Source organism: Macaca nemestrina, chromosome 8 (genome assembly GCF_043159975.1).
Source record: "Macaca nemestrina isolate mMacNem1 chromosome 8, mMacNem.hap1, whole genome shotgun sequence".
Classification (NCBI taxonomy): Eukaryota; Metazoa; Chordata; class Mammalia; order Primates; family Cercopithecidae; genus Macaca; species Macaca nemestrina.
Window position 1 is genome coordinate 113481050 of NC_092132.1, and position 14513 is coordinate 113495562.

Genomic DNA, 14513 nt, shown 5'->3' on the forward strand with positions numbered 1-14513 from the left:
TTATAAATGAGAATATGCAGTGTTTGGTTTTCTGTTCCTGCATTAGCTTGCCAAGGATAATGGCTTCCAGCTCCATGCATGTGCCTGCAAAGGACATGATCTTGTTCCTTTTTATGGCTGTATAGTATTCCATGATGTATATGTACCACATTTTCTTTATCCAGTCTATCATTGATGGGCATTTAGGTTGATTCCATGTCTTTGCTATTGTGAATAGTGCTGTAGTGAACATATGCATGCATGTGTTTTTATAATAGAATGATTTATATTCCTTTGGGTATATACCCAGTAAAGGGATTGCTGGGTCAAATGGTATTTCTGCCTCTAGACTTTGAGGAATCACCACAATGTCTCCCACAATGGTTGAACTAATTTACACTTCCACCAATAGTGTAAAAGTATTCATTTTTCTCTGCAGACTTGTCAGCATCTGTTGTTTTCTGACTTTTAAATCATAGCTATTTTGACCTGCATGAGAAGGTATCGTATCTCGTTGTGGTTTTGATTTGCATTTCTCTAATTGTCACTGATGTTGAACTTTTCTTCATATATTTGTCAGCTACTTGTATGTATTCCTTTGAGAAGTGTCTGCTCATGTGCTTTGCCCACTTTTTAATGGGGTTGTTTGCTTTATTCTTGTAAATTTGTTTAAGTTCCTTGTACACTCTGGATATTAGACCCTTGCTGATGGATAGATTTCAGAAATTTTCTCCCATTCTATAGGTTGCTTGTGTTCTGATGCTAGTTTCTTTTGCTGTGCAGAAGCTCTTTAGTTTACTTAGATCCCATTTGTCAAATTTGGTTTCTGTTGCAATTGCTTTTGCTGTTTTCATCATTAAATCTTTGCCCATGCCTATGTCCTGAATGGTATTGCCTAGATTTTCTTCTAGGGTTTTTATAGTTTGGGGTTTACATTTAAGTCTGTAATCCATCGTGAGTTAATTTTTGTATAAGGTGTAAGGAAGAGGTCCAGTTTCAATTTTCCGCATACGGCTAGCCAGTTCTCCCAGGACCATTTATTAAATAGGGAATCCTGGTCCCAGCACAGTGGTTCATGCTTGTAATCCCAGCACTTAGGGAGGCCGAGGTGGGTGGATCACGAGGTCAGGAGTTCAAGACCAGCCTGGCCAAGAGACCAGCATGGCCAATATGGTAAAACACCATCTCTACTAAAAATACAAAAATTAGCTGGGTGTGGTGACAGGCACCAGTAATCCCAGCTACTCGGGAGGCTAAGGCAGGAGAATTGCTTGAACTTGGGAGACAGAAGTTGCAATTAGCTGAGATCATGCCATTGCACTCCAGCCTGGGTGACAGTGAGATTCTGACTACTACTACTACTACTACTACTACTACTACTACTACTACTAATAGGGAATCCTTTCCCCACTGCTTGTTTTTGTCAGGTTTTTTGAAGATCAGATGGTTGTAGGTGTGCAGTCTTATTTCTGAGTTCTCTATTGGTTCCATTGGTCTATGTTTCTGTTCTTGTACCAGTACTATGCTGTTTTGGTTACTGTAGCCTTGTAGTATAGTTTGAAGTTGGGTAGTGGGATGACTCCAGCTTTGTTCTTTTTGCTTAGGATTGTCTTGGCTATTTAGGCTCTTTTTTGATTCCGTATGAATTTTAAAATAGTTTTTTTCTAATTCTGTGAAGAATTTCAGTGGTAGTTTAATGGAATAACATTTAATATATTAATTACTTTGGGTAATATGGCCATTTTCACAATATTGATTGATCCCATCCATGAGCATAGAATATTTCTCCATTTGTTTGTGTCCTGTTTGACTTTTTTGAGCAGTGGTTTGTAGTTCTCCTTGAAGAGGTCCTTCACTTCCCTTGTTGACTATATTCCTAGGTATTTTATTCTGTTTGTAGCAATTGTGAAAGGGAGTTCATTCATCATTTGGCTCTCTGCTTGCCTTTTGTTGGTGTATAGAAATGCTAGCAATTTTTGCACACTGATTTTGTATCCTGAGACTGCTGACATTGCTTATCAGCTGAAGAAGCTTTTGGGCTAAGATGATGGAGTTTTCTAGATATAGGATTATGTCATCTGCAAACAAAGATAATTTGACTTCCTTCTTCCTATTTGAATGTGCTTTATTTCTTTCTCTTGCCTGATTGCCCTGACCAGAACTTCCAATACTACATTCAATAGGAGTGGTGAGAGAGGGCATTCTTGTCTTGTGCCGGTTTTCAATGGGAATATTTCCAGCTTTTGCCCATTCAGTATGATGTTGACTGTGGGTTTGTCATATATGACTCTTATTATTTTGAGGTAAGTTCCTTCAATACCTAGCTTATTGAGAATTTTTAACATGAAGGGATGTTGACTTTAATGAAAAGGCCTTTTCTGCATCTATTGAGATAATCATGTGGTTTTTGTCTTTAGTTCTGTTTATGTGATGAATCATATTTATTGTTTGGCATATGTTGAACCAAACTTGCGTCCCAGGGATGAAGCCAATGTGATGGTGATCAATAAGCTTTTTGATGTGCTGCTGGATTCAGTTTGACAGTATTTTTTTGAGGATTTTTGCATCAATGTGCATCAATGATATTGGCCTGAAATTTTTGTTGTTGTATCTCTGCCAGGTTTTGGTATCATAATGATGCTGACCTTATAGAATGAGTTAGGGAGGAGTCCCTCCTTTTCAATTTTTTGGAATAGTTTCAGTAGAAATTGTACCAGCTCTTCTTTTGATCTCTGATGGAATTCAGGTATGAATCTCTGTGGTCCTGGGCTATTTTTTGTTGGTAGGCTATTTACTGCCTGAATTTCAGAACTCACTATTGGTCTGTTTGGGGATTCAATTTCTTTCTGGTTCAGTCTTGGGAGGGTGTATGTGTCCAATAATTTATATATTTCTTCTAGATTTTCTAGTTTATGTGCATAGAGGTGTTTACAGCATTCTCTGATGGTTGTTTGTATTTCTATGGGGTCAGTTGTGATATCCTCCTTATCATTTCTGATTGTGTTTATTTGATTCTTTTCTATTTTCTTCTTTATTCATCTAGCTAGAGGTCTATATATTTTATTAATTTTTCAAAACAACAGCTTCTGGATTTCATTCATTTTTTGATGGGTTTTTCCATGTCTTTATCTTCTTCAGTTCAGCTCTGATCTTGGTTATTTCTTGTCTTCTGCTAGCTTTGGGGTTTGTTTGCTCTTGGTTCTCTAGTTCTTTTAGTTATGATGTTAGGTTGTTAACTTGGGATCTTTCCAGCTTTTTGATGTGGGCATTTAGTGTTATAAATTTCCCTCTTAACATTGCTTTAACTGCATCCCAGAGATTCTGGTACATCATCTCTTTGTTCTCATTAGTTTCAAATAGCTTCTTGATTTCTGCCTTAATTTAGTTATTTACCCAAGAGTCATTCAGAAGCAGGTTATTCAATTCCCATATGGTTGTGTGGTTTTGAGTTAATTTCTTAATCTTGAGTTCTAATTTGATTGTGCTGTGGTCTGAAAGACTGTTATGAGTTCAGTTCTTTTGCATTTGCTGAGGAGAGTTTTACTTTCAATTATGTGATCAATTTTAGAGTAAGTGTCATGTGGTGATGAGAAGAACGTATATTCTATTGTTTTTGGATGCAGAGTTCTGTAGATATCTATCAGGTCCACTTGATCCAGAGCTGAGTTCAGGTCCTGAATATCTTTGTTAATTTTCCATCTCAGTAATCTATCTAATATTGCTGGTGAGGTGTTAAAGTCTCCTACTATTATTGTGGGAGGGAGCTCAAGTCTCTCTGTAGATCTCTAAGCACGTGTTTTATGAAACTGGGTGCTCTTGTATTGGGTGCACATATATTTAAGATAGTTAGCTCTTCTTGTTGAATTGAACCCTTTACTGTCATGGCAATGCCCTTTGTTGCGTTTTTTGATTTTTGTTGATTTAAAGTCTGGTTTGTCAGAAACTAGGATTGCAACCCTTGCTTTTTTCTGTTTTCCATTTGTTTGTTAAATTTTTTTCCATCCCTTTATTTTGAGCCTATGTGTGTCTTTGTACATGAGATGGGTATCTTGAAGACAGCATACTGATGGGTCTTGACTCTACCTAGTTTGCCATTCCATGTCTTTTAATTGGGGCATTTAGCCCATTTACATGTAGGGTTAGTATTGTTACATGTGAATTTGATCTTGTCATCATGATGCTAGCTTCTTTACATAGTTGCTTCATAGTCTCACTGGTTTGTATACTTCGCTGTGTTTTTGTAGTGGCTAGTAACGATTTTTCCTTTCCACATTTAGTGCATCCTTCAGGAGCTCTTGCAAGGCAGGCCTGGTGGTGACGAATTCCCTCAGCATTTGCTTGCCTAAAAAGAACCTTATTTCTCCTTCATTTAAGATGTTCAGTTTGGCTGAATATGAAATTCTGGACTGGAAATCCTTTTCTTTAAGAATGTTAAATATTGGCCTTCTATCTCTTCTGGCTTGTAGGGTTTCTGCTGAGAGGTCTGTTGTTAGTCTGATGGGCTTCCCTTTGTAGGTGACCTGGCCTTTCCTTCTGACTGCCCTTAACATTTTTTTTTTCATTTCAACCTTGGAGAATCTGAAGGTTATGTGTCCTGGGGTTGATCTTCTTGTAGAGTACCTTACTGAGGTTCTCTGCATTTCCCAAATTTGAATGTTGGTCTGTCTTCTTAGATTGGGCAAGTTCTCCTGGGTGATATCCTGAAATGTGTTTTCCAACTTGGTTCCATTCTCCCTGTCTCTTTCAGGTACCCTAATCAGTTGTAGGTTCAGTCTCTTTACATAATCCCATATTTCTTGGAGACTTTGTTCGTTCTTTTTCTTTCTTTTTTCTGTATTCTTGGTTGCCTGTCTTATTTCAGAAAGATAGTCTTTAAGCTCAGAGATTCTTTCCTCTGCTTGGTCTATTCTGCTATTGATACCTGAGAAGTTCTTATGTTGTGTTTTTCAGCACCATCAGGTAGGTTATGTTCCTCTCTAAATGGGCTATTCTGGCTATCAGTTCCTGTATTGTTTTATCATGATTCTCAGCTTCTTTGCATTTTATTACAACATGCTCCTTTAACTCAGCAAAGTATGTTATTATCCACCTTCTGTAGCCTACTTCTGTCAAGTCAGCCATCTCAGCCTCAGCTCAGTTCTGTGTCCTTGCTGGAGAGGTGTTGTAGTCATTTGGAGGAGAAGAGACATTCTAGCTTTTTGGGTTTTCAGCATTTTTGTGCTGATTTTTTCTCATCTTTGTGGGCTTATCTACCTTTGATCTTTGAGGCTGCTGATCTTTGAATGAGGTTTTTGTGGGATCTCTTTTGTTAATGTTGTTGTTGTTGTTTTCTGTTTATTTGTTTTTCTTTTAACAGTCAGGCCACTGTTCTGTAGGACTGTTGCAGTTTGCTGGGGGTCCACTCCAGACCCTAGTTGCCTTGGAGTTTTTTGTACCCAGAGGTATCACCAGTGAAGTCTGCAAAATAGCAAAGATGACAGCTTGCTCCTTCCCCTGGAAACTCCATCCCAAGGGGATACTGACTTGTTGTCTGCCCAAGCGCGCCTATAGGAGGTGACTGGAGATCCCCATTGGGAGGTCTCACCCAGACAGGAGGAACAGGATTGGGGATGTACTTAAAGAAGCAGTCTGGCTGTTTTTTGGTAGAGCAGATGTGCTGCATTATGAGGAACCCTTCCTCATCCAGACCATTTGGATTCTCCAAAGCTGGCAGGCTGGAATGGCTGAGTCAACCAAACCACAGAGATTGTAGCCACTCCTGTCCCTGGGAGCTCCATTCCAGGGAGAGATAAGAGTTCTATCTGTAGAACCCTGGCTGGAGTGGCTGAAGCCTCTGCAGGGAGGTCTCACCCAGTAAGAAGGAATGGATGGGGTCCCACTTAAAGAAGCAGTCTGGCCATGACCTGGCAAGGCAGCTGTGATGCCCTGGAGGACCCTTCCTTGTCCAGACCATTTGGATTCTCCAAAGCTGGCATGCTGGAATGGCTGAGTCTATTGAACTGCAGAGATGGTGGCCGCCTCTCCCTCTAGGAACTTGGTCCCATCTCAGGCAGACTCCAGCCTACTGCCATTGGCTAACAGAAATTCCAAGCCATGGGTCTTAACTTGTGAGGTGCCACGGAAGTGGGGCCCATGGAACAATGCTGCTTGCCTCTCTGGATTCGGCCCCCTTTCTGGGGATATGTATGGATACATCTGCCACCTTGATGGAGATCCTAGAACCGGAGTGTGTAAAACTCCTGGTTCTCTGTGTGTGCCTGAGCGGCTGCTCTGCCAAGACTCCACACAGCTGTGTATCAGACCCAGGCCATGGTGGTGTGGGCTCATGAGGGGATCTCGTGAGGGGTTGTAAAGATCTGTGGGAGAAGTATGATTTCCCAGGTGGAGTAACACAATCATTCACTACTTCCCTTGGTGGGGCCTGGTTCCCACCCTGCTTTTCTTCATTCTCAGAGGGTCGAGTTGTATACCTAGTCACTCTCAATGTGAGAACCTGGGTATTTCAGTTGAAGGTGCTGAATTCACTCGCCCCTTTCATCTCTGTGAGTGCCACAGACTGCAGCTGCTTCTAATTGACCATCTTGGCCCCTCCGGAATTTCTGTACCAATTTTCAAATTTTTATGAATTTATTATTATTTACTTTTCAGGATTGTTTTGGTAGAGATGGGGTCTCACTATGTTGCCCAGGCTGGTCTCAAACTGCTGGGCTCAAGCAATCCCCCTGCCTCAACCTCCCAAAGTGCTGGCATTACAGGTGTGAACCACACATGGCCTGTATTTATTTTTTAATCCCAGAAAATGTAGGACCTTGGTCGAGAGAGGAAACCCCAAGGGAGTAGGCAATGGATACGGAGCTCAAAGACAGAAGTGAGTGGGAAGCATCTCTGTGCCATGTCTCTGGTTGCCCTTGGACGGAGAGATGAACTTGAGCCGCGCTCCTCAGCTGAGGCTGAGCAGACATAAGCCAGGAGATGAAGGGGCTGAGGTTGAGGCCCTGACAAGTTCAGCAGCTTCCCTGCAGCTATTCTGGGAGTGGGAGGCAGCTAGAAAAAGGCATCAGTCTCAGGGGCTGTCACAAGTGGAAGATCTAGCACCAGAGGGAAGAGAGGTTTTATGGTTCCTTTTTGGAGTCAGTTTTTCTACGGATTCAATGTTCTGTGGTGGTGTCTGTACCTGACCATGAGCACCAACCCGCAGGTATCAACTTTAAGCCTAAGCAGTTGGGATGCCAACATCTACCTAAGCCTCTTTCTCTAGAGTCTGGTATTAGGAAAAACATTCCATGAGTTTCCGGAGAGGGCTTCTGACCCCAGTAGCTCTCCTGAAGATTTCCCTTAGTGTCTAGTTTCTAGGTTAAAGGGTGGGCTGGTGAGAGAGACAGAGACAGAGGGAGGGAGAAAGGAAAGAAAAGAGAGTATAGGGACAGACGGAGAGAGGGAGACAGGGGTGTGGGAGTGAGTACACACACACACACACAAAACTAAAATTCACAATCTATCTTGGAGTTGGTTTTTTTTTTTTTTTTTTTTGAGACAGAATCTCTCTCTGTTGCCCAGGCTGGCATACAATGGCATGATCTCGGCTCACTGCAACCTCTGCCTCCCAGGGTCAAGTGATTCTTATGCCTCAGCCTCCCAAGTAACAGGATTACAGGACTGCGCCATCACACCCAGCTACTTTTTGTATTTTTAGTACAGATGGGGTTTCACCATGTTGGCTGGGCTGGTCTCGAATGCCTGATCTCAAGTGATTTGCCCGCCTTGGCCTCCCAAAGTGCTGGAATTACAGGTGTGAGCCATCGTGCCCAGCCTGTCTTGGGGATTACATGGACTCAAAATAAGGCTCAACTTACAGATCAACCCCTGTGTGAGTAGAAAAAACAACCAAAGTGCTTTTTCTATTCTCTTACCCCACAGAAATCAACACAGAGGACTTCTGGGATCAAATGTGGGGGTTTCTCCCCATCAGCAAGTAAGCAATCAGCTGTGCAGTGAACACCAGCTGGGCATCCTCCAATCCAATTCACTTCTGATGCTATCTACCTGGAGAGAGTGTCAGCCCCTACTCTTGATGCCAATCACAGGCCCCAGGTTGTTTTAACCTGTGCTTGACTGACCAGGTATAAATCAGGGTTCCCACAACCCCCTCTTTGGGTCTAATTAATTTGCTAGAGTGGTTCACAGAATTTAGGGAATCACATTTACAGGTTTATAAAGGATAGTACAAAGAACACTGATGAAGAGATGCACAGGGCAAGGTGTAGGGGAAAGGCACAGATGCCTCCTGGGACACCACCCTCCAGGAACCTCCAGGTATTCAGTTACCTAAGATCTCTCAGAACTCTGACCTTTGGGGTTTTTATGGAGGCTTCATTACATAGCCATGATTGATTAAACCACTGGCCATTGGCGATCAGTTTAACCTTCAGCCTCTCTTCTCTTCCAAGAGGCTGCGCGTGGGGCTTAAACTCCCAACCCTCTAATCCTGCCTTCTTCTTTCTAGTGTCGGGCTACCCAGGGGCCCCCAGCCACCAGTTCATTGGCATACAAGAAGACATCACTCCGGGGACTCTAAGGATTTCAGAAGTTGTATGCCAGGAAACAGGGGTCAAAGAACAAAAATGTATTTTACAATAGCACATTCTGTCTGCTCTGTATTTTTATGTGATTGTTGGCAGGCAGTTCACATATACTAGATTGACCATGTGGCTTTTAAGGTAAAATATTAGTATCTTTTAAGCTATTAGCAAATTGTTTAAGGTTGTGTTCCTTTGTTCTTTTTTCTCACCATTAGAAGCCCTGCAGGTTGTTTATGGCCCTAGAATTATATAACAAGGAATGTACACAGAGACCCATGGCCAAGGTCAAATGCAACAGATACTCATGTCATAGGACAAGTCTTGGGGTGTTGTGACAATAGCCCTGGGTGCACTAGTTTGAAATCAAGATTATTTAATATCATCCAATTTTTATGCCTTTAGGAGAGAAAGGCCAATTGGCAAAATACATTTATTGGGAAAATACATGTTAGAATGGTGTCTTTGTTGAGCGTTACTAGAAAGGCTTGCTAATCGAACTGGCCTTAGGAAGAAAATGCTCTAGGATTTGGGGAATGTGGCTTCCTGGGCAGGGAGTCCTCCAGGCACATTCTCCTCTTTGTCTACCATGACCCTCATTAGGGAATACTCAGCAGGGGTTTGGACCTCCTGCTCAAATCAGGAAAGCGGGAGTGGGGGTGGGGCGGATGGGGAGGAAGGAAGCCTGGATCGGGACTCAGGAACCTTCCTTAAAGCCAGTGTTTCAGTGACAAAGTCAGACTCCTCTGCTATCCTCCTCGACCTCCCTAGTTGAGAGCCACTGGGGGTCCCACTAAGTCCCTGCCCCACTGCTTCATGGCCCTCAGCACACAGAAGGGGGCTGGGCCCTCATGTGCCAGGCTGCTGGCAGGGCCAGCCCAGCTCCAGCCCACAGGGTATAGCTGGCTCTGGGAATGCCACCCGCGCAAGGAGGGGCAGCGGCAGGGTGGTGAGCGCCCCTTCCAAAAAACCTGGCCGACTGTCCTGGGTGACCTGTGGAATAGTGGTGCCATCTGATGGCCGAGACAGGGAACAAACTGGGGACACACAGAGGGACAGCATGGACGAACAGATAAGCCTGGCAGTCCCCAACTCGGGTCCAGCTCTGTGGCTTTGTCAGAGACCTGTGAACCACAGCAACTCCATCTTAAACAGGAGCTGGGTAAAATGAGACCTACTGGGCTGTATTCCCAGATGGTTAAGGCATTCTAAGTCACAGGATGAGATAGGAAGTCAGCACAAAATACAGGTCATAAAGTCCTTGCTGATAAAACAGGTTGCAGTAAGGAAGCCAACCAAAACCCACCAAAACCAAGATGGCGACGAGAGTGACCTCTGGTCGTCCTCACTGCTCCACTCCCACCAGCGCCATGACAGTTTACAGATGCCATGGCAATGTCGGGAAGTTACCGTATATGGTCTAAACGGGGAAGCATGAATAACCCACCCCTCGTTTAGTATATCATCAAGAAATAACCATAAAATTGGGCGACCAGCGGCCCTCGGGGCTGCTCTGTGGGGTAGCTATTCTTTTATTCCTCTACTTTCTTAATAAACTAGCTTTCACTTTGCAGTGCGGACTCCCCAGAATTCTTTCTTGCCTGAGATCCAAGAACCTGCTCTCGGGGTCTGGATTGGGATCCCTGTCCTGTAACAGATTGGCAGGTTTAACCTCAGCCCCGCAGCTCTGATGAGGCTACTCTGAAAGCATTGGCTGCTGGGCTGGAGTCCACGGGGTGCAGTGTGGAGAAAGAGGGACATGGAATCCTCCAGAAAATATCTGAGGGGGCCCACTATCTGCTCACTTAGGTAGAGGTGGAGGGGCAAGGAGTGTTGCGGGGGCCGGTGATCAGAGAACAGAACTCTCGACCCCAGTGAATCTGCACTCCACTTGAGATTCGCTGTGAATCTGCCCTCTTGAACCTGGGCAAGCAGTTCAAGATTAATTCATGGAAAATGGCACCAAGGTGATGTCATAAATGTAGTGTGTGCTGCTGCAGCCTGACACACCATGGGTGTTCCTGGAGAGGGGACAAAAGAGGATAAGCCAGCCAGGAGTGCATGGAGGAGACGTGAGCCTGGGCAGGGCCGCGTGGAGGAGAGGAGTTGGGGCCTGCACCACTGGAGTCTGGCTGAACCCTCTGAAAAAGCCAGCGGTGTTTGATAAACTTCTCTCTGGGTCTCCTGGTCTTGCTTTTTTTCCATGTATTTTCTTCCTAGCCTTAATGATTGTCACACCACCTAAGACAGGGGTGTTCAATCTTTCAACTTCCTTGGGCCACATTGGAAGAATTGTCTTGGGCTGTACATAAAATACACTAACACTAACGACAGCTGATGAACTAAAAACAAACAAACAAACAAACAAAACCAAAAATCTCATAATGTTTTAAGAAAATTTATGAATTTTTGTTGGGCCACATTCAAAGCCGCCCTGGGCTGCATGCAGCCCACGGGCCGCAGGTTGGACAAGCTTACCTTAGGAAGTGATGACTTTGAAGAACATACTCAGGGGAAGCAGTTGCTCCCCGGGCCGGTCATGGCTGATTCCAGAGCAGCCTTGGAGAGCAGATGAGGTCTGCAGAGATGGGACTGAAGTGGGAAGTGGGGGCAGAAGGTGTTCTAAGTCAGAGGACTTGAGGGGTGGCTCTGAGCCCAGAGGGCTCTGGAGCCCATGAGTCAGGGAAGACAGGGCCTGTGTGGCTACAAGTGGGTGGCGTGGGAATAGGTAACTGACATCTTGAAGGCAGGGGAGGATGTCCTCCCTGTTCTGAGGCCCCTTCTCCTTTTTCCCTCCTGTCCTCCTTGCTCTCTTCCTTTTTTTTTCAAATCTTCTTTCTCCCTTTTTCTGTTGTTTGCTATAAAATCCCTGTCTTGGCTAAGTCCTTGACTGGGGAAAAAGTAAAGTTCAAATTCCTTAAAACTAGCCAGACTTTCAAATTTTTTTGGCAACAGTTACTCCCTGCAAGAAAAATATACCAGTGTCTATCACCCGTAGGACCTTTTGGGCCATTTTGTGCAGGGTTTCCTCATAGCAGGGTATAGCCAGGGGGGCCGTGAATCTGCCTTCTTAGACCAAGCGAGCAGTTTCTTCTCAGAATGACTCTTGACTGGGTGTGGTGGCTCATGCCACTAATCCCAGCACTTTGGGAGGCCGAGGCAGGTGGATCATCTGAGGTCAGGAGTTCGAGACCAGCCTGGCCAACATGGCAAACCTCGTCTCTATTAAAAATACAAAAATTATCAGGGCATGGTGGCGGGTGCCTATAATCCCAGCTACTTTGGAGGCTGAGGCAGGAGAATCACTTGAACCTGGGGGGCGGAGGTTACAGTGAGCTGAGATGGCACCATTTCACTCCAGCCTGGGCGAAAGAGCAAAAGTCTGTCTCAAAAAAAAAAAAAAAGACTCTTATTGTCTTTAGAGCCACTGGATGTGGGGTCCGGGGCAGCAGGAGAGGAAGGGAGTCACGCCAAGACAGCACTTGTTCTATGATGTGGAACTCAGGGCTCTGAGGCCTTGGGGGATCAAGTCATTGAATTTGCTCAGGAAACTTCACTGCTTGAAGGAAAGTTTAGGTGGATCTTATTACAGAAGAAATAGTACTATCCTGTCATTCAGCTGTTGTATCATTGTGGATTCTGAATTTACCTAAGGCCAGCCACACCTATATGATCTGTATTCTAGAATGAGTATTGAGGCACTTGCAGATTGGCTTCAGGTATGACTCATTTCTGTCCCCTGGACAATGCTGAATAACTGTTTACGGGAAAGTATTTTTCTTCTACTGGGGCCGAATGACAGTCAAAGACCAGAGTGACCCATCAGGAATGGTTGAATCCCATATTGCAGAGCAGGGCAGACGTTTCTTCCTCCTCAAAGGCCAACTTGATGCAATGTAGGGAAGAGAGAGCGAGGGTGTGGGCTTGAACCTGGCCTCCCCCTGCTGCCTGGTGAGTGACGTCAGGCATGTGGCATCACTATCTGACCCTCACTTTTCTCATCTATAAAATGGGCTGAAAACCCCATTGGAAAGTTGAAAAGGTTCAGTTTGATAGGTAACATATGTAAAAGCTGAAAGGACAGGCTATTAAAATTCAAATTTTGACCCAGATGTGAAATATTAGATGCTCAATTGAGTGTGAGAACACGTCACTCAGGAGAAATCTTTAAAATGCCAACTTGAGCCGGGCGCGGTGGCTCACGCCTGTAATCCCAGCACTTTGGGAGGCCGAGGCGGGCGGATCACAAGGTCAGGAGATCGAGACCACGGTGAAACCCCGTCTCTACTAAAAATACAAAAAATTAGCCGGGCGCGGTTGTGGGCGCCTGTAGTCCCAGCTACTCGGGAGGCTGAGGCAGGAGAATGGCGTGAACCCGGGAGGCGGAGCTTGCAGTGAGCCGAGATCACGCCACTGCACTCCAGCCTGGGCGACAGAGCGAGACTCCGTCTCAAAAAAAAAAAAAAAAAAAAAATGCCAACTTGAAAACACAGACCCTGGAACCCCTTCCCCAGGATGAGAAAATAAAGGGATCAGGGGCATGTTGGGGAGAGAGGCAAGGATGAGGGGATTTCTGCAGTTGCCTTCTGTGGGGTCCCCACTCTGCCCTCCAAAAGTCAAGGGTTGTTGGTGCTGTCTCTTTCACTCAAGATGGGCACAGTAGCTCATACCTCTAATCCCAGCACTTTGGGAGGCGTAGAAGTATTCCTGGAGGACAGGAGGTTCAGACCAGCCTGGGCAACACAGTGAGACTCAATCTCTACCAAAACAAAACAAAACAAAACAAAAAATGAGAGTGACAGAGGAGAAGGAGAGGGAGAGAGAACTCCCTCAGCAAGACGGCCTGCACAGGTAGGGATGTGTTCGTTGTAGCTGGGTGCTCCAGGCTTGGGGCTTGGCTTGCTGCTAGGACATTAAGTGATCTCCGTGGGAGAGAGGAGCAGAAGTTGCGTGAAGAAGGAATTCTCTATCCAAAGGTGGAGCAAAGGCTCTGTAACTTTCCCCTATGAATGACATGTAGGTCACTTGGACCTGTTTTGAGTCCTGTCCAAGAGGACCTCCTAGGTGTAGCGTGGTCTGCTAAAGGAGAGCCTCATTCACATCTGAGTAGTAGGATGCTCAGATCTGGGGAACCCCAGCTTGGGAATCCCCAAAGGACCCATGGAGATGCCCATCAGAGTCCACTTTCACCAGCTGCCTGCAGGAAAGCAGGGATGCATCCACCCAGGTGAGAACTGTCCTATTCTTCACCTCTCCCCTTTAATCCCCACCCTGTCCACCTCCTTCAAACCTTGGCAGGCTCCCAAATAGCAGCTAGTGAATGGGGGAGGAGACTGGTGGAGAAAGAGACTGGAAGTGGCTATTGCCTCCCCAAAGGCTGGCTGCCCACCTGTAGGCTTTATCAAGGAGGATAATGGAGAGTGAAGTGTGGGTTAGTGTTTTGGGTAGGATACTTTTCAAACTCAGGAAACATGCTCTGTGACTCAGTGAATACAAGACTATCTCTAAGCTAAAAGTGAACAAAGACAAGTCATTGACTTGATGAGTTTTCATCTGGGGCAGAGGAAAAGCCTCCCCTGCTCAATAAGCTTTAACGAGTTAGTGGGAGAAAAAAATAGAGGTGTGCTTTGATCCTATTCCACCAGTGGAGCTTGTCCAACATGCCAGTCCTACAGGAATAAGGCTGGCTTTTGGCTTAAGGGACTGGCAGTGATGTGGAGCGGGAGGAGACTTAGTGTCTGCTTTATTTGCAACCAGAGGTTAAAGATAGAAAAATTATTCTCAAAGCATTAATAGATCTATGAATCTATTAGCTGTTCCTCTTAAGAGAGGGGGCAGAGCAGTAGAGTTGGGGAAGGGGAATGTTGCCAGATCCCCTGGGTCATTGCAGGTGGATGGAGTACTGGAGAGCATGTGAAGTAGTTGGCTTGTATCTTCCCTTTCTGTAGCTTTTCTTCA

The 14513-nt window shown here is 45.0% G+C and overlaps 1 long non-coding RNA gene across 2 annotated transcripts in view; it reads left to right on the plus strand.

Moving 5' to 3' along the window:
• Positions 1–9155, plus strand: part of LOC139355683 (uncharacterized) — a 31561-nt gene extending 22406 nt beyond the window's left edge. The window contains exons 3-4 of one of the 2 annotated variants that reach the window (XR_011606538.1): positions 7897–8099; positions 8483–9155. This is a non-coding gene — a long non-coding RNA (uncharacterized lncRNA). The remainder of the gene's footprint in view (positions 1–7896; positions 8100–8482) is intronic. The other variant, XR_011606539.1, reaches the window with a different exon arrangement.
• The last annotated feature ends 5358 nt before the right edge of the window (positions 9156–14513 follow it).